Source organism: Lemur catta, chromosome 1, assembly GCF_020740605.2.
Source record: "Lemur catta isolate mLemCat1 chromosome 1, mLemCat1.pri, whole genome shotgun sequence".
Lineage (NCBI taxonomy): Eukaryota > Metazoa > Chordata > Mammalia > Primates > Lemuridae > Lemur > Lemur catta.
Genome location: NC_059128.1, coordinates 29,830,171 through 29,849,656, shown reverse-complemented (window position 1 = coordinate 29,849,656; position 19,486 = coordinate 29,830,171). Strand labels below are relative to the sequence as shown.

Here is a 19,486-nt window from a genome sequence, read left to right as displayed (position 1 = left end):
GGAGACTTTTTTGTGAGTGAGTAATAAAATATACATACATGAAACTTACCATTTTAACCATTTTAAGTGTACAATTCAGTGGCATTAAATGCATATACAATGTTGTACAACAATTACCGCTATCCATCTCCAGAATTTTTCATCAATCCAAAATGAAACTCTATACCCAATAAATAATAAATCCTCTTAGCCCCTAGTAACCACTATTATACCTTCTGCCTCTATGAATTTATCTACTCTAGGTGTCTCATATAAGTGGAATCATACACTATTTCTCCTTTTGGGTCTGCCTTACGCACTTAGCATAATGTCTTTAAGGTTCATCCATGTTTGTAGCATGTATCAGAATTTCATTCCTTTTTAAGGCTGAGTAGTATTCAGTTGTATATATACTCCTGTATACATATTTTGTTTATCCATTCATCCACTGATGGACATTTGGGTTGTTTCTATCTTTTGGCTATAGTGAAGAATGTTGCTATGAACATGGGTATACAAATATCTGTTTGAGTCCCTGCTTTCAATTATTTTAGGTATACACACTACTGGGAAACTTTTATATTTTAATGTTTACTTTATACATTTCTGTACTGCTTAACTTTTGCCATAAATATATCTTTTATAATAAAAATTAACAGAAAATACAGTAGCCAAATCATACTTACTCTCCCTCCCCTAGAAAGAAGTTATCTTTGCTCCTTGAGTTCCTTTGTTTCTTAACTTCCTTCTTCCTTCCACTGTCAGTCAAAATAAAGTTCTATGTCTTCCTCCAAAGTATTTCATTGTCCACTAGATTGATCCCTTAAGTGCAGCACATAGTGTTCTGTGTTTATGATTTGCCTATTCCAACTATGAATTCTCTGGCCTGGGATGGTAACTAATTCTATGTCTCTTACAAATTGACCACTTTGTAAAACATCAAGTTAAGGTCATGTAAATAATGGTTTGGGGTTTTATTTTATTTTACTGAAAATACAAATGTTTTTTCACCCTACTAATAGATTTAGACAGGCCATGGGCACTTCAGTTCTCCATAGTTCAATCCTATTGTTTCCCCCAACACTGAAGCCATGAGTCAGAGACTTATCACTGCTTATCCTACTGTGTTTTTTATATTAAAGAAGTATTTCTCTACACCTATGTCTCTAGCAAAAGTGGAAGATTAAAAGATACACCCACATGTTTCTTCTACTTGCTCATGTTTCTAACCTAACCTTCCTGTGCCTCAAATATAAAATGGAGATCATACTAGTTTTTCTACCCTCATTGGTTTTATAGATTAGAAAGCCAAGTACAAGAGAATAAACTTGCCAAGATCACACAGTGAGTGGTTGAGCTAGGATTCAAAAGCAAGCAGTTAAGACTTCATAAACCCCACTCTTAAGTACTACTCTATACTGCCTGCCTTACAGAACAAAAAATGAACCATAACAAAGCAAATTCATCTGATGAACGGATCCTCTGCCTTATCATAAACTCAAAAATATCTAGGTAAGAATAAAATAAGGGAGCACAGGAGTAAAAACAGAAGCAGACTTAACTGGAGTACACTCAGGGACCAGGACAGGGGAGATTATAAGGATTCTAGCAATGCACAAAACTGGTAATTTTTGGATGTTTGGTTTGGATGTTTGGCCCCTCCAAATCTCAGGTAGAAATTTGATCCCCAGTGTTGAATGTTGCGAATGTAGGGTCTGGTGGGAGGTGTCTGGGTCTTGAGGGAGATCCTTCATGAATGGCTTGGTGCCTGCCCAGTGATAATGAGTTCTCACTTTATTAATTAGCTCCAGACCTTGGCACCACTTCCTCCCTTCTCTTTGTTCCTTCTCTCACCATGTGACATGCCTACTCCTCTTAGCCTTTTGCTTTGATTGGAAGTTCCCTGAAGCCCTCACCAGAAGCGGACACTGGCACCAAGCTTCTTATACAGTCTACAGAACCGTGAGCCGAATAAACCTGTTTTCTTTTTTTTTTTTTTTTGAGACAGAGTGTCACTTTGTTGCCCTGGCTAGAGTGAGTGCCGTGGCATCAACCTAGCTCACAGCAACCTCAAACTCCTGGGCTTAAGCGATCCTACTGCCTCAGCCTCCCTAGTAGCTGGGACTACAGGCATGCGCCACCATGCCCGGCTAATTCTTTCTATATATATTTTAGTTGGCCAGATCATTTCTTTCTATTTTAAGTAGAGACGGGGTCTCACTCTTTCTCAGGATGGTCTCGAACTCCTGACCTTGAGCAATCCACCCGCCTTGGCCTCCCAGAGTGCTAGGATTACAGGCGTGAGCCACCGCGCCGGCCTAAACCTGTTTTCTTTATAAATTAGCCAGCCTCAGGCATTCCTTTATAGCAGCCCCAAATGGACTAACACATGGCCTAATACCTAGAAGATGCAAAGGATTCCTATAAACAATTTTTAAAACTCCAGTAGGAAAAGACAACTCACAGAAGAGGAAACCCAAATAGTGAACAGACACTATAAAGCTGCAGTCCCCAACCCCTGGTCCATGGCCAGGCACTGGTCTGGAGCAGTACCAGTCCATGGCCTATTAGGAACTGGGCCAGGCATCACAGCCTGAGCTCACCCCCCACCCCCATACCCCAATCCATGGAAAAATTGTCTTCCATGAAACTTAGGAACCCAGCTGCACAGGAGGTGACCAGAGAGAAGGTTCATCTGTATTTACAGCTGTTCCCCATTACTTGCATCACAACCTGAGAGCCTGAGCTCCACCTCCCCCAACCCTTCCGTGGAAAAATTGTCTTCCATGAAACCAGTTCCTGGTGCCAAAAAGGTTGGGGACTGTTGCAAAGGATCTTAAACTCTATAGTAATCAGGGAAATGCAAATTATAATTTAGACACATTCTTACAAAGTGGCACAAGGAAATATATAAGAATGTTTGCTGTATCATTATTCATAATATCAAACTGTAGTCGACATAAATATCAATTCAGGAATGGATAAATTTTATACATTTACAAATACAAGTGAAATCTAAACATGATGGAACACCATACAACAGTTAAAATGAACTACAGACAAGTGTACCAACATGAATAAATCTTAAAAACCCAACAATGGTAATAAAATCAAGTTTCAAAAAGATAACATTTAAGCATGTATTTTTAAATATACAAAAATACTATATATTATTTATGGACAAACACACATGCAGTAGAAGAGCCCTTTAACTGTATCTGTAAAGTTTTTTTTCTTCAAAAAAATAGATAAGTGATTATTATAGCAAGGTTGCAGGATATATGGTTAATAAACAAAAGTCAATCACTTTCCTATATACCAATAATGAACAAGTGGAATTTGAAATGAGAAACATATTACCATTTATATTAGCACCCTAAAAATGAAATATTTAGGCATAAATCTAACAAAATATGTACAAGATCTATATAAGGAAAACCACAAAACTCTGATGAACAAAATCAAAGAAGAACTAAATAAATGGAGAGATATGCTCATGGAGAGGAAGACTCAATATTTTTAGTTCTTCCTGACTTGATCTATAAATTCAATGCAATCCAGTAAAATCCCCAGCAAGTTATTTTGTACATATCAACAAACTCATTCTAAAGTTTATATGAAGAGGCAAAAAACTCCAGAACCACCAATACAGTTTTGAAGGAGAAGAACAAAGTTGGAGGACTGACACTATCTGACTTCAAGACTTACAAGCTACAGCAATCAAGACAGTGTGGTGCTGGTTAAGCCAGAAATAAACCCACATAAATATAGTCAACTGATCTTTGACAAAGAAGCAAAGGCAAAACAATCAAACCAAGACAGTCTTTTCAACAAATGGTTTTAAAACAACTTGACAGCCACAGGCAAAAAAAAATGAATCTAGACAGAGATCTTACACCCTTCATAAAAATTAACTCAAAATGGATCAGAGATCTATATGTAAAAGGCAAAACTATAAAACTCCTAGAAGATAGCACAGGAGAAAACCTCAATGACCTTGGGTATGGCGATGACTTTTTAGATACACCACCAAAGGCACAATCCATGAAAGAAACAATTGATAAGCTGGATTTCATTAAAATTAAAAACTTCTGCTCTGCAAAAGTCAATGTCAAGAGAATGAGAAGACAAGCCACAAAGCAGGAGAAAATATTTGCAAAAGACACATCTGATAAGGGACTGCTATCCAAAATATACAAACGGCCAGGCACAGTGGCCTATAATCCTGGCACTTTGGGAGGCTAAGGCAGAAAGATACTTGAGGCCAGGAGTTCAAGACCAGTCTGGGCTGTCATGTAGTGAGGCCTCGTCACTACCCAAAAAAAAAAAAAAACTTTTCCAGGCATGGTGGTGCACACCTGTAGTCCTAGCTACTCAGGAGGCTGAAGCAGGAGATCACTTGAGCCCAGGCAGACTGGGAGACAGAGTGAGGCCCTGTCTAAAAATACATATACACACAAATACATACATGCATACACACACAAAGAACTTCTAAAACTCGAAAATAAGAAAACAAACAATCCATCAGGGTACAGTAGCTCATGCCTATGATCCTTGCACTCTGGAAGGCCGAGGCAGTAGACCCGCCTGAACAAGAGTGAGACCTCGTCTCTACAAAAAAATAGAAAAATTAGCAGGGCATGGTGGCGCATGTCTATAGTCCCAGCTACTCAGGAGGCTGGGGCAGGATAATCACTTGAGCCCAGGAATTTGAAATTGCAGTGAGCTATGACAATGCCACCACACTCTAGCCCCGGCAACAGAGTGAGACCTTGTCTAAGAAACAAAAGAAAGAAAAGAATGAAAGGGCAGGAAGGGAAGGAAGGGAGGAAGAAAGAAGGGAGGAAGGAAGCCAGCCCAATTAAAAGATGGGTCAAGGACCTTACGAAATACCTCACTAAAGAAGATATGCAGATGGCAAATAAGAATATGAAAAGAAGGTCCACATTATACTGTCATCAGGAAATTGCAAACTAAATCAACAATGAGATACCACTACATATCTACCAGAGTGGTCAAAATTGAGAACACTGACAATATCAAATGCTGGTGAAGATGTGGAGCAACAAGCAATCTCAATTACTGCTGGTGGGGTTGCAAAATGATACAACTTTAGAAGACAAGTTTGGCAGTTTCTTACAAAAATAAACATAATCTTACCATACAATCCAGCAATCAGGTTCCTTGGTATTTACTCAAAGAAGCTGAAAACTTACGTCTACACAAAGACCTGCACATAGATGTTTATTGCAGCTTTATTAATAATTGCCAAAACTTGGAAGCAATCAAAATGTCCTTCGGTAGATAAATGGATAAAGTTTGGTATAGCCAATGAAATATTATTCAGTGCTAAAAAGAAATGAGCTATCAAGCCATGAAGGAACCTTAAATGCATATCACCAAGTGAAAAAAGCTAATCTCAAAAGGCTGCATACTGTGTGATTCCAACTATATGACACTCTGGAAAAGACAAAATCATGGAGATAGCAAAAAGATCAGTTGTTGCCAGGGGTTGGAAGAAGGGGTTGAATAGATGGAGCAGAGGGGATTTTTAGGGCAGTGAAAATCTTCTGTATGATATTATGATGAAGACATGTCATTATACATTCGTCCAAACCCATAGAATATATAATACAACACCAAAACTGAATCTTAATGTAAATTTATAGACTCTAGGTGATTATGGTGTGTCAGTATAGGTTCATCAATTGTAACAAATATATCACTCTGGTGGAAGATTTTTTTTTTTTTTTTTTGGAGACAGGGTCTCATTCTAGGTTGGAGTGCAGCGGCGTAATTATAGCTCACCGTAGCCTCAAACTTCTGGGCTCAAGCAATCCTCCTGCCTCTGCCTTCCAAGTAGCTGAGACTACAAGCACATGCCTCTAAACCTAGATAGTTTTTCTCATTTTTTGTAGAGATGGGGTCTCGCAATGTTGCCCAGGCTGTTCTCAAATTCCTGGCCTCAAGCAATCCTCCCATCTTGGACTCCCAAAGTGGTAGGATTACAGGTGTGAGACACTGCACCCATCCGGTGGAAGATGCTGACAATGGGAGAAGCTATGCATGTGTGAGGGTAAAGCATATATGGAAAAGGTCTGTTATCTTTCTCTTAATTTTGCTGTGAACCTAAAATTGCTCTAAAAAATAAAGTCTTAAAAACAAAACAAAAATAATACATTGAAAATAAATTTAACAAATTGTCAACTTTTTTCAAATCCAATTAGTATCTCTCTTCATGTTTAAATATTTAATCATATTAAGGAAGTATTATTATATCTCTTAGGTGTGATGATGGCATTGTGGTTATGTTTAAAAAAAAAAAGTCTTTATCAGTTAGGGATGCATACCAAGGTAGGTGAAATGGTATATGTTTGGAATTTTCTTTAAAATGTTCCAGAAAAAAAAGTAGGAGGATAGGTGATTAATAAAATGTGGACAGTTGTTACAGATGGTGTTACATGGCCTGTTAGGGGACCAGGCCGCAGAGCTCTGCCACACACAACACACACACACATACACACACAGCCGTCCATGGAAAAATTGTCTTCCATGAAACTTGGGGAAGGCGAGTGCACAGCATGAAGTGAGCAGCTGATGAGGGAGCATATTTACAGCTAAATATGTATAGGTGCTCCCCATCGCTCCCATCACTGCCTGAGCTCCGCCACTCCCCCCACCCTCCCCTGTCCATGGAAAATTTGTCTTACATGAAACCGGTCTCTGGTACCAAAAAGGTTGGGGACTGCTGCATACTATACTTTCGTGTATGTTTGAACATTTCCATTTCCGCAGTAAATTATTTGAGTTTATTTTTAGTTTTCATGATAGGAAAAAAGTAAACAATACTATGTAGGATGGGCTGGAATACTTATGGCAGAGAAATATAAAAACTGAGGGCATCTCTATATTTATTCACTAAGACCTATGCCAGGCAGTACATTTCTCTTGAATTGAAGTAGTTTAAGGGAAAAAAGTTCAATTAAAAACAGAATATTTATACCTTTGCACTTAAGTCATAACCATTCTCAACCTAAGGTCTTCTCTCATTATCCAGACAGCATTATCTTTAATGTTCATTCTGGACATTTATAGGATGATTTAATTTTGCCAAGTACTCAGTAATTCAAAATGCACGGCTATTTGTGATCATTTAAAATGACATGTCCTTAGTAACTAACATGATAATGACAGCCCAAGTCCATATGAGACTGGAATCACTGAGGCAGAAATTATCACTGCAGAAGGGTCTGCCTCCTTACTTTGCCCTCAAGGTTAATGTCAGAAGATGTAAGGTGCACATACCCCTGCCCCCCTAATTTCCTTAGGCAATGTATCAAGAGTCCTGTGCAAAGACAGCACTTTTCAACCATGTGTTGAGAAAAACCTCAATGGGTACAAATTGAGGCATAATCTGAAATTGCTGGGCTGCTTTTAAGCCAGCAGAGGGAGCTGAACAGCTGTGCCCAAGCCTCTGACCCCGCAAAGCAAGGGAGGGCTGATGAAACCAGAACAGTCAAGTCAGAACATGAAAGGAGCTCTAGAGTTCTGTCTCTGAATCACCTAGCCAATTCAAAAAGACTGAGATCTATGCTAAAGTTCCACACACAGAGGCTGTCTGACCTGCAAATAATCCAAGTGAAGAATGTTTAAGATCATTTAAGCCAGCTCCATGGACCTGGCAGTTGGGTCTTATGAAGTCAGCCTCAAGAAAGACAGGAAGCCCAGCCCCAGCCTCTCTAGAGCACTTGAGGTGGAGCACAGGCACTTCTCAGGAAGGCTAGGCCTTTCTGCTTGGTGCCACTGCCAGGCAAAGAACAAGCAGAGACCAAGCCTTCTAAGCCTGGCTCCCTCACAAACAACTGCTTAGCTCTTCAACTCATCCTAGAACCCAAAAAGAACACAACTACATACTGATTCTGGGTTTTGGAGATGGTTTAATTTTTGCACTAAAATCACTAATTCATTAAAAAACATACTATAATCACATTGTGGCAGCGGCTTTGTAGTTACAGAAAACTTTTATATTTAAGGAGTACTCTTTCCCAAAGGGTCCTTAGCTATAAGCAGAAACTATGCAAGCCCTTATGCCATAATATAACAAAAGTAATTATTTTAACATTCTTACTTTATTGACCAGAAAAGTTAAGGCAAGGATTTGCCTTGAGTTTCCTCAAAAAGCCAGCCAAGCACAGCACAAGACTGAGAGAGCACTCAAATTCCGGATGAAATGTTCCTGGAACATATCACTGCTTGAAGAGCAAAAGACTGATAATAATTGAAATGCCCATCCATAAAAGTCTGGTTAAAACTATTGTTTAGTAAAATAATCCAGACACAAAAGGACAAACATTATATGATTCCACTTATACAAAGTACCTAAGTAGTCAATTCATAGACAGAAAGTAAAATGGTAGTTGCCAAGGACTAGGGGCAAGGAATGGGGAGTTATGGTTTAATGGGTACAGAATTTCAGTTTTGTAAGATGAAAAAGTACTGGAGAAGGATGGTGGTGATAGCTGCACAACAATGTGAATGTCCTTGATATCCCTGCTCAGTAAGTACACTTAAAAATGGTTAAAATGTTAAATTTTATGTTACATATATTTAGCCACAATAAAAAAATGCAAAGAAGTTTTATTCACATATGCATTATACAGCCAAAATAAACAAATAATGTATGAAGCAACTCATGGAACAATTTGTAAGATATAAAATATATATATACAGATATACATATATATATATATGACATAGCACAATTGGATTAGATCCAGGGTGTTTGGGTTTCGTCTTTGGAAAGCAGCAAAGGTGGTGCTATAGAAGAATATAGGAAGTATGAGCTTTGAAATAAAAGTACATGAATTCGAATCCTGGTTTCACCATCCACGTGTCCTTAGGTGAGTTATTCTATTCCTCTAGTCTTAATTTCATAGTTATAAAATGAACAAAATACCAACTATCTTCCAGGGTTGTTGTATTAAGTGAAGTAATATACAGGTATTCAAAAAGTTCATGGAAATGCACATTATGAAAAAAACTATGCATGGATTTCAATTGTGGGGGGTACCAAAATAAACTCAAATTAACTGGTTTTTTTCCAAATTAACTTCTTATAACATGTCTGAACAGGATCTAGTGAGGCACAAAGGAGGATAAGACATCAGCTTCAAAAAGACCCCTATCAGAGCAACATGAATTCTGCTAAAATTGAAGCAAAAACAAACATCAAATTCATAGGTGAAGTTTGGGTGGAAGAATGGTGAAATCACTGATACTTTACAAAAAGTTTAGGGGGACAATGAGCCCAAAGAAATCAGCAGTTTACAAAAGATAACTCATTTTAAGAAGGAACAAGACCATGTTCAAGATGAAGCTTGGGCTGTTCTCCTCCACAGGGAGAACTAGTCTAGATTCTATTCTCTCTGTGGAGTAGATTTTAAAAAAAAAGATGAAGAAGAAGAAGGCTGCAGACCATCCACATCATTTTGTGAGGAAAAAATCTTGTTCGTGCCCTAATTGAAGAGGACAAACGATTAATTGCACAAATAATATCCAACACCATAGATAGCTCAATTGGTTCAGTTTACACAATCCTGCCTGAAAAATTAAAGTTGAGCAAATTTTCTACTCTATGGGTGCCAAAACCATTGCACCCAGGTCAGCTGCTGACAAGAGCAGAGCTTTCAAGCAAAATTTTAAATAAGTGGGATCCAGATCCTGAGGTATTTCTTTGAACAATTATAACAAGAGATGAAACATGGCTTTACCAGTACAATCCAGAAGACAAAGCACAATCAAAGCAATGGCTACCAAGAGTTGGAAGTGGTCCCATCAAAGCAAAAGCAGAGCAGTCAAGAGCAAAGGTCATGGCACAATTTTTTTGGATTGCTCAAGGCATTTTGCTGTTGATTTTCTGGAGAGCCAAAGAATAATATCTACTTATTATGTGACTGTTTTGAGAAAGTTAGACAAAGCTTTAGCAGAAAAATGCCTAGGAAACCTTCACCAGAGAGTCCTTCTCCACCAGGACAATGTTCCTGCTCATTCCTCTCATTAAACAAGGGAAATTTTGCAAGAGTTTCCATGGGAAATCACAGGCATTCACCTTACAGTCCTGATTTGGCTTCTTCTGGCTTCCTTTTGTTTCCTAATTTAAAAAAATCTTTATAGGGCATGTATTTTTCTTCAGTAAATATGTAAACAAAGACTACATTGACTGCATGGGTTAAATTTCCATGGCCCAGGCCGGGCACAGTGGCTCATGCCTGTAATCCTAGAACTGTAGGAGACCGAGACAGGAGGATTGTTGAGGTCAGGAGTTCCAGACCAGCCTGAATAAGAGTGAGACCCAATCTCTACTAAAAATAGAAAAAATTAGCTGGCATGGTGGTGTGTGCCTATAGTCCCTGCTACTTGGGAGGCTGAGGCAGGAGGATCTCTTTTAAGCCCAGGAGTTTCAGGTTGCTGTGAGCTAAGCTGATGCCACGGCACTCTAGCCTGGGCAACAGAGTGAGACTCTGTGTCAAAAAATAAATAAACAAATTAATTAATTAATTTCCACAGCCCTCAGTTCTTTAGGGATGGACTAAGTGGCTGGCATCATTGCTTACAAAAGCATCTTGAACATGATGGAGATTACATTGAAAAGTAAAGTTTACATTTTTTTATTTTTATCTTTTAATTCTTTTTTCCCACAAACTCTGAAGTCCCCACACATGTACAAGCACTTAGCACAGTACAATATATATTAGGTATATACATCCCTCAAAACACTCCATTTTCCCTGAAGTATCATGCATGAATTTGTCCTAATCTTTCAAACTCTTGTTGTAGGTAGCATAAGAGTACAAATAGCATGATACATTTTAATTAAATAAAAATATTCACAAATTTATACATAGAAGGACAGAGGCAAACTGGTTAGCAGAGGTCACCTCTTGGGGATAGCAATTTTATTTAACACCCTTTTATATTATATTGTTAAAGTGTTTCTTTTCAGCCAACATCATACTGAACAGGGAAAAATTGAAAGCATTCCCCCTTAGAACTGAACCAGACAAGGTTGCCCTCTATCACAACTTCTATTCAATATAGTGCTGGAAGTCCTAGCCAGAGCAATCAGACAAGAGAAGGAAATCAAGGGCATCCAAATGGGGGCAGAAGAGGTTAAACTATTGCTTTTTGCTGACGATATGATCTTATATCTAGAAAACCCCAAATATTCTGCCATGAGACTACTGGAATTGATAAACAAATTCATCAAAGTCTCAGGTTACAAAATCAATGTACACAAATCAGTAGCATTGATATATGCCATCAACAGTCAAACTGAGAACCAAATCAAAGACTCAGTATCTTTCACAATAGCAACAAATAAAATAAAATACCTAGGAATATATTTAGCTAAGGAAGTGAAAGACCTCTACAAGGAGAACTGCAAAACACTGAGGAAGGAAACAGCAGAGGATATGAACAGTTGGAAAACCATACCATGCTCATGGATCAGCAGAATCAATGTTGTTAAAATGTCTATACTAACCAAAGTGATCTATAGATTCAATGCAATCCCTATTAAAATACTGACATCATTTTTCGCAGATCTAAAAAAAAAATATTCTACGCTTCGTATGGAACCAGAGAAGATCCTGTATAGCAAAAGCAACCTTAAGCAAAAAGAACAAATTGGGAGGCATCAATTTACCAGACTTCAAGCTATACAACAAGGCTATAGTAACCAAAATGGCATGGTATTGGCACAAGAACAGAGACATAGACCAATGGAACAGAACTGAGAACCCAGACATAAAACCATCCTCATACAGCCATCTGATCTTTGACAAAGCAGGCAAAAACACTGGGGAAAAGAATCCTTATTCAGTAAATGGTGCAGGGAAAATTGGATGGCCACATGTAAAAGACTGAAACAGGATAAGCACCTTTCACCTCGCACAAAAATCAACTCACAATGCATAACAGACTTAAACCTAAGGCATGAAACTATAAGAATTCTAGAAGAAAATGTTGGAAAAACTCTTACAGAAATTGGCTTAGGGAAAGAATTTATGAGGACCCCAAAGGCAATCACAGCAACAACAAAAATAAATAAATGGGACCTGATCAAATTAAAAAGCCTCTGCACAGCCAAGGAAACTATCATGAGAGCAAACAGACAAGCTACAGAAGGGGAGAAAATACTCGCATGTTACACATCCAATAAAGAGCTGATAACCAGAATCTATATAGAACTCAGGAAAATCGGCAAGAAAAAGCAAACAACCCCATTAAAAAGTGAGCAAAGGACAGGAACAGAAACTTTTCAAAAGAAGACAAACCAATGGCCAACAAACATATGAAAAAATGCTCAATATCTCTAATCATCAGAGAAATGCAAATCAAAACCACAATGAGATATCACTTAACTCCAGTGAGAAAGTCCCAAAACAACAAATGTTGGCATGGATGCAGAGCGATAGGAACTCTCATACACTGCTAATGGGATTGCAAACTAGTACAACTTCTGTGGAAAATAATATGGAGATACCTCAAAGAGCTAAAAGTAGAACTACCATTTGCTCCAGCAATCCCATTACTGGGCATCTACCCAAAGGAGAAAAATACATTCTATAAAAAAGACATCTGCACTAGAATGTTTATAGCAGCACAATTCACAATTGCAAAGATGTGGAAACAACCCAAGTGCCCATCAATACATGAGTAGATTAATAAAATGTGATATATGCATACCAGGGAGTACTACTCAGTCATAAAGAACAACGGAGATCTAGCACCTCTTGTATTATCCTGGATGGAGCTCGAGCCCGTTCTACCAAGTGAAGTATCACAAGAATGTGAAAACAAGCACCACATGTACTTGCCATCAAATTGGCATAACTGATCAACACTTACGTGCACATATGGTAGGAACATTTCATCAGGTGTCAGGCAGGTAGGAGAGAGAGGAGGGGATAGGTAAATTCACACCTAATGCATGTTGTGTACACTGGGGGATGGACATGCTTGTAGCTCTGACTCTGGCGGGGCAAAGACAATATATGTAACCTAAACATTTGTACCCCCATAATATTCAGAAATTTAAAAAATATATATAAAAATATACTTTTTAAAAAAGTTTTTCTTTCTTTTTTTTTAAACTGTGAAGACTAAAGGAAAATCATTCAGCCTGGTTTTCTTCTCAGTCTATTTATTCCTCTTTTCAGTGCGTGTATTCTGTGAAACCAACCCTTCTTTTGTGTCGACCATACCTCTCCTAAGCTCCAAGAAGCAGCAGCGTGTCTGTGTGCCACATAGTCCAGTTATACCAGTGAATAAAAAATAAGTCTGTTTTATTATTTTTCCAAAGTTGAAAATAATTGATATTAGTACAGAAATTCAATCACACATACATCTCATTTTAACCTTGCTTGTGAGGTAAGGATTGCACAGACCTTTCCTCTAGACAAGGATTAGAGAGGGACAGGCATGGTGGCTCACACCTGTAATCCTAGCACTCTGGGAGGCCAAAGTGGGAGGATCGCTTGAGGTCAGGAGTTCAAGACCAGCTTGAGCAAGAACAAGACCCTGTCTCTACTAAAAATAGAAAAAATAATCCAGGCAACTAAAAACAGAAACAAATAAAAAAATTTAGCCAGGCATGGTGGTGCACACCTGTAGTCTCAGCTACTCGGGAGGCTGAGTCAGGGGGATCCCTTGAGCCCAAGATTTGATGTTGCTGTGAGCTAGGCTGATGCCAGGGCACTCTAGCCTGGGCCACAGAGCAAGACTCTGTCTTAAAAAAAAAAAAAAAAAAAAAAGGATCAGAGAGGTAAAATGACTTGCTAATAATTCAAGGACCTGGGCCTAGACCCTAAAACCAAGTTGTATCTACTCTACCAACATGCAAAGGCCAGAAGACCAGCTAGAATTCCAAATGAGGATATTCTGCAGCTTTATACAAGGAAGAACAGCATTCCTCAGGCTTTTTATAAAAATGATTTTAGCCATTTTTAAGTACAGGGTTTTGTGGCATTGACTACATTTACATTTTCACACTGTTGTACAACTATCACCACCATCCATCTCCAGAACTTTTTCATCTTTCTAAACTTAAATTCTACACCCATTAAATAATACCTCCTCATACTCCTGACAACCACCATTCTTTCTCTAAAAACACCATTTCTGCCTCTTTGTATTTGACTACTCCAGGTACATTTGTCTTTTTGTGATTAGCTTATTCACTTAGCACAATGTCTTCAAGATTCATCCACATTGTAGTATGTGTCAGATTTCATTCCTTCGGACTACATTTTGTTTATCCAACCATCCATTGATGGATACTGGGTTGCTTCTACCTTTTGACTACTGTGAATAATGCACTATGAACATGGGTGCACAAATAACTGTTCAAGTTCCATATTTTCTTTTTTTTTTTTTTTTTTTTGAGACAGAGTCTCACTTTGTTACCCGGGGTAGAGTGAGTGCTGTAGCGTCTGCCTAGCTCACAGCAACCTCAAACTCCTGGGCTTAAGCGATCCTACTGCCTCAGCCTCCCAAATAGCTGGGACTACAGGCATGCGCCACCATGCCCGGCTAATTTTTTCTATATATATTTTTAGTTGTCCAGATAATTTCTTTCTATTTTTAGTAGAGAAGGGGTCTCGCTCAGGCTGGTCTCGAACTCCTGACCTGGAGCAATCCACCCGCCTCGGCCTCTCAGAGCGCTAGGATTACAGGCATGAGCCACCGCACCCGGCCAAGTCCCCTACTTTCAATTCTTTTGGGTATATACCCAGAAATGAAATTGTTGGAACATATGGTAATTTTGTTTAACTTTTTGAGGAACTGCGCTAGTGTTTTCCACGGTGGCTCTACCATTTTACATTCCCACCAACAATGTACAAAGGTTTCAATTTCTCCACATCCTTGCCAATATTTATTATTTTCCATGTGTGTGTGTCCCAAAAGTGGCCATACATAGGGAAAATGGGAAATTGTAGCTAAATGTACCTTTATGTACAAAATATTTATTACAAAACTTTTCCTTTGTATGAAGAGTTTTTTGGGACACCCGGTATATAAAATAATCACCCTAATATCCTAATGGAGGTAAAATGTTCGCTGGCCTTTTTGACCTTCAAGTAATAGCCTGAAATGACTCTCAAGTTCTTACTGAATAACTCAGAGCACAGCATTCTACAAGCAGTTTGAGTTATTTTTCTTTAAGTTACTTTACTTTACACTCACCTACCCTGAAATTCAGTTACCACTTTGCTACTCACTCCACCCATACAAAGTTTCCTGCAATTTATCCCCATTGGTTTGGCATTTCCCTGCCTTGAACTAGCATCATATACAAATTTGGAAGATTTTATATTCATTCTCTCCACCAATCACTTACAAAAACATTAAGAGCACTAATCTCTATATTTACCCAAGCCTGCCATTTCTGCAATTAGACCTATTTCAGAGGTGGATGTAATGTGGGGCAGCATGGCGCAGCACTCAAATCACAAGCTTAGGATACCTGAACACAGGTTTGACTCTCAATGCTGCTACCACTTACTAGCTGTGTGCCTTTAGACAGGTCACCTAACCTCCCTAAATTATAGTCCTCCCATTCATAAAATTGAGAAAATAACTCTACCTATTTCATAGCATTATTGTTAGGATTAATGAGATAGATCTGTGTAAAAGATTGGTCCATTGCCTGTTATTAATACATATTAAGAGCTAGGTAAATATTAGCTAATTATTATGCTACTTGAACTCAACAATAGCTAACATCACCTATTGTTTACCCTGGGCCAGGGACTATCCTAAGGGTTTTTTATGTGGTAGCTCTTCTAATCCTTTTAACAATCTCATAAAGTAGATATTGTTGTTATCCTTATCATTCAGATGAAGTTACAGAAAAGCTATATAACTTGAAGGTACCTAGCTACTAAGAGTCACTGTTGGCCGGGCATGGTGGCTCGTGCCTATAATCCCAGCACTCTGGGAGGCCGAGGCGGGAGGATTGTTTGAGCTCAGGAGTTCGAGACCAGTCTGCGCAAGAGCGAGACCCCGTCTCTACTAAAAACAATAGAAAGAAATTAGCCAAACCGGGCATGGTGGCGCATGCCTGTAGTCCCAGCTATTCGGGAGGCTGAGGCAGAAGGATCACATGAGCCCAGGAGTTTGAGGGTGCTGTGAGCTAGGATGACGCCACGGCACTCTAGCTCGGGGAACAGAGTGAGACTCTGTCTCAAGAAAAAAAAGAGTTACTGTTGGGATCTGAATCCAGGTAAACTAGCCCCAGAGACTGTGCTGCTTACCATGATGCAATCCAGTCTCTCAAATGTAACAGGGGCTAGGCAGAGAAGTAAATGAGTGAAACCAGCTAGACTAAATGGCATACTGAAGAATACATATCTCTTTTTAAAAGGCAAGCCACTACTCAGCTCTAACCAGTTGCTGCCATAGAGAAATACAGGGTGAAGAGTACCAGATTTTTAAAATTTTTTCAAAAAAGGCCAGCAGACTGATTTTTGCAGGCTGAATGCAGGCTCAGTGCAGGCTGCATTTGGCTTATGGATATTAAGTTAAGGTTGGGTGATTTGCCCAAGGTCACAAAATTGATGTGCAATAATAGCACTTCCTAAATCAGGGTTGTGGGGGTGGGAATCAAAAGGCAAGAGCAGGTGGGTCTGGACAAGGAGAGGTGGTGTCATACTGATTTTGCTCTTCACTACATAAGTATTTGTAGGAGGGGTAACATCTATAGGCATCTGCTGACACCCGTTTACCTAGTACCCTTTTGCTGAAAGCTGAGTTCACTTACCTATATACTATCTCATTTTTCTATATCTTCCAATTAGGTAAGTAGGGCAGAAACACTATCCCCATTTCAAAGATATCAAAAGTAAAGCCCTGGCTTGCCTTGGCTCCTAGCTTGGAGTATTTCACATTAAATAGGAAGAAGTATTAAAGCAGCAACAGCCTAACTAGACAGCTAGAGATCCATAAAATAAAATGGTTTCTCTAAAATCAGATGACTAATAGCAGTGGAGTTTAACAATACTAGGATTTTTAAATACTAACCCTAGACAATGTCTTTAATTCCTGAGCAGAAACAGAGAAAGAAATTCACAAATATTCAAATATCCCTTTCTCCTTACACCAGAATCACAGAATAGAGTCGGAAGGCACCTAAGAGATCTTCTCTGATATCTCCATTTTTCCAGTGAGAAAACTGAGGCACAAAGAGGTTGAACTCACCTGTCCAAGAGCACACCACCAGTTAGAGGCAGAGTGGGATTCAAATCCAAGATGTCTGATTCCAAAGCCCCTGCTCTCCTAAAGTGTGGTAAACATAGGCCACTGGATGATTTTAGACAGTAGAGAAATAATTTTAATAATTATGTATTTTAAGGTGTATTAGAAAAAAACAACTAGCACATAAAACCCATGACTTCATAGACATTATTGTAATATAAAGTTTTCTTTCAAACATTGTTTTAAGAGGAGTCAACTTAGAAAAAATGCTAATAGCACGGATGATACCCCTTAAATATGACATAAGTCAAAAAGGTGGGGCTCAAACCTCTGAAATTTGGAGAATAGGATACCAGGCACATTTACTACCTCCTTAAGAGAGGGCTCTAAATCTGAGGCTGAGATTTGATACACACCCAAATGCAAACAAGGTAACTAGGGAATAATCTCAGAAGGCATTAGGAAAATGTGACTACTTTTAACAAAGAAAGTTGCAACCTCATCAGTTGCACCGCAATCAGCCTAAAGAAGACTACAAAATGGCCAAAACTTAAGATAAAAATATTCAGCCTCACTGGTAATCAAAGCCAGTTATATGAGAACTTAAGTCATAATATACTTTTTAAATAATACCATTTTTCACATACTGATTGAGTTGGGAAAGATAAAATAATGCCCACCAATAGTTATGATACAGTCTCATAATACAAGCATAAATAAGTTGTTTCAACTATCTTGGAGGACAATTTGGTAATATATATCAAATGTACCTTAAAAATATCAAAAAGTTCATACCCATTGACTCAGAATTTCATTTCTAAAAATTTTATTCTAAGGGAAAAAATTTACAAATGTTTAGCTTAAGGACTGACAGAAAAGCAAAAATATTAATAAATAGAAGGAATGAGACAGTACTGGTTAAATTCTGAGGTAGACACTCCACAGGATACATGCCATAATATCATTCTTTAGAACAGCTGTTCTCAAAGTGTGTTCTGTGGACCCCAGAAGGTCTGCAAAGTCAAAACTATCTTCAAAATAAAACAATAATGTTATTTGCTTTTTCCACTGTGTTGACTTTTTACTGATGATGCAAAAGCAATGGCGGATAAAACCACTGATGCCTTAGTGCTAATTAAGGCAATGACAGCAAATTGTACCAGTCATCAGTATATTCTTAACTTGCCACTCACTTGCAGTAAGACACAAATGCTACTTTCACTTAGGAATGTCCTTGAAGTGGTAAAAACAATTTTATCAGGTTTCAACCTGAGAGCATGTCTTTTTTTTTTTTTTTTTTTTGAGACAGAGTCTCACTCTGTTGCCCTGGCTAGAGTGCCATGGTGTCAGCCTAGCTCACAGCAACCTCAAACTCCTGGGCTCAAGTAATCCTCCTGCCTCAGCCTCCCAAGTAGCTGGGACTACAGGCATGTGCCACCACGCTCGGCTAAGTTTTTCTATGTATTTTTAGTTATCCAGTTAATTTCTTTCTATTTTTAGTAGAATTGGGGTCTCGCTCTTGCTCAGGCTGGTCTCGAACTCCTGACTTCAAGCAATCCTGCCTTGGCCTCCCAGAGTGCTAGGATTACAGGCATGAGCCACTGCACCCGGCCTCAGAGTACACATCTTAATACTCTGATGGGAAGAACACATAAAGAACTTGTACTGTGTACACTGAAGAAAGATAATTATTTTGTCAAAAAATATACGTGTGATAGTTTGCATTGTGAACTGAACTAGTTACTTTTTTCATGGAATACCATTTTTACTTGAAATGACTGACAAACTATGGTTATTGAGACTTGTGTATCTGGCAATATTTTCTCAAAAATGGATAAGATGAGTCTGTCACTTCAAGGAAAATAAGTGGCATTATTTGTTGCTTTCAAATGAAAATAAAAATTTTGGAAAATTTGTATTAGCCATGGTGAATTTAAAGACTTCGCTGATGAGACTGGTGGTAAAATTAACACAATGTGAACTTCAAAAATATGTTATATAATGAAACATGTAAAGATTTAGGCTGGGCGCAGTGACTCACGCCTGTAATCCTAGCACTCTGGGAGGCCGAGGCGGGAGGATCGCCCGAGGTCAGGAGTTTGAGACCAGCCTGAGCAAGAGCGAGACCCTGTCTCTACTAAAAAATAGAAAGAAATTATCTGGACAACCAAAAATATATAGAAAAAATTAGCTGGGCATGGTGGCGCATGCCTGTAGTCCCAGCTACTCGGGAGGCTGAGGCAGAAGGACT

General features: G+C 38.6%; 1 protein-coding gene across 6 annotated transcripts in view; it reads right to left on the bottom strand.

The window, feature by feature from the left end:
* The window catches only part of DCAF5 (DDB1 and CUL4 associated factor 5), a 109,876-nt gene that overhangs the window by 74,697 nt on the left and 15,693 nt on the right, over positions 1-19,486 (bottom strand). The window contains exon 2 of one of the 6 annotated variants that reach the window (XM_045564968.1): positions 17,239-17,316. The exons of 4 other annotated variants lie outside the window; for them this stretch is intronic. The gene's annotated coding sequence lies outside the window, so the exon portion shown is untranslated. Of the gene's footprint in view, positions 1-665; positions 824-17,238; positions 17,317-19,486 lie in introns of those variants that run through there. One more of the 6 variants, XM_045564978.1, reaches the window with a different exon arrangement.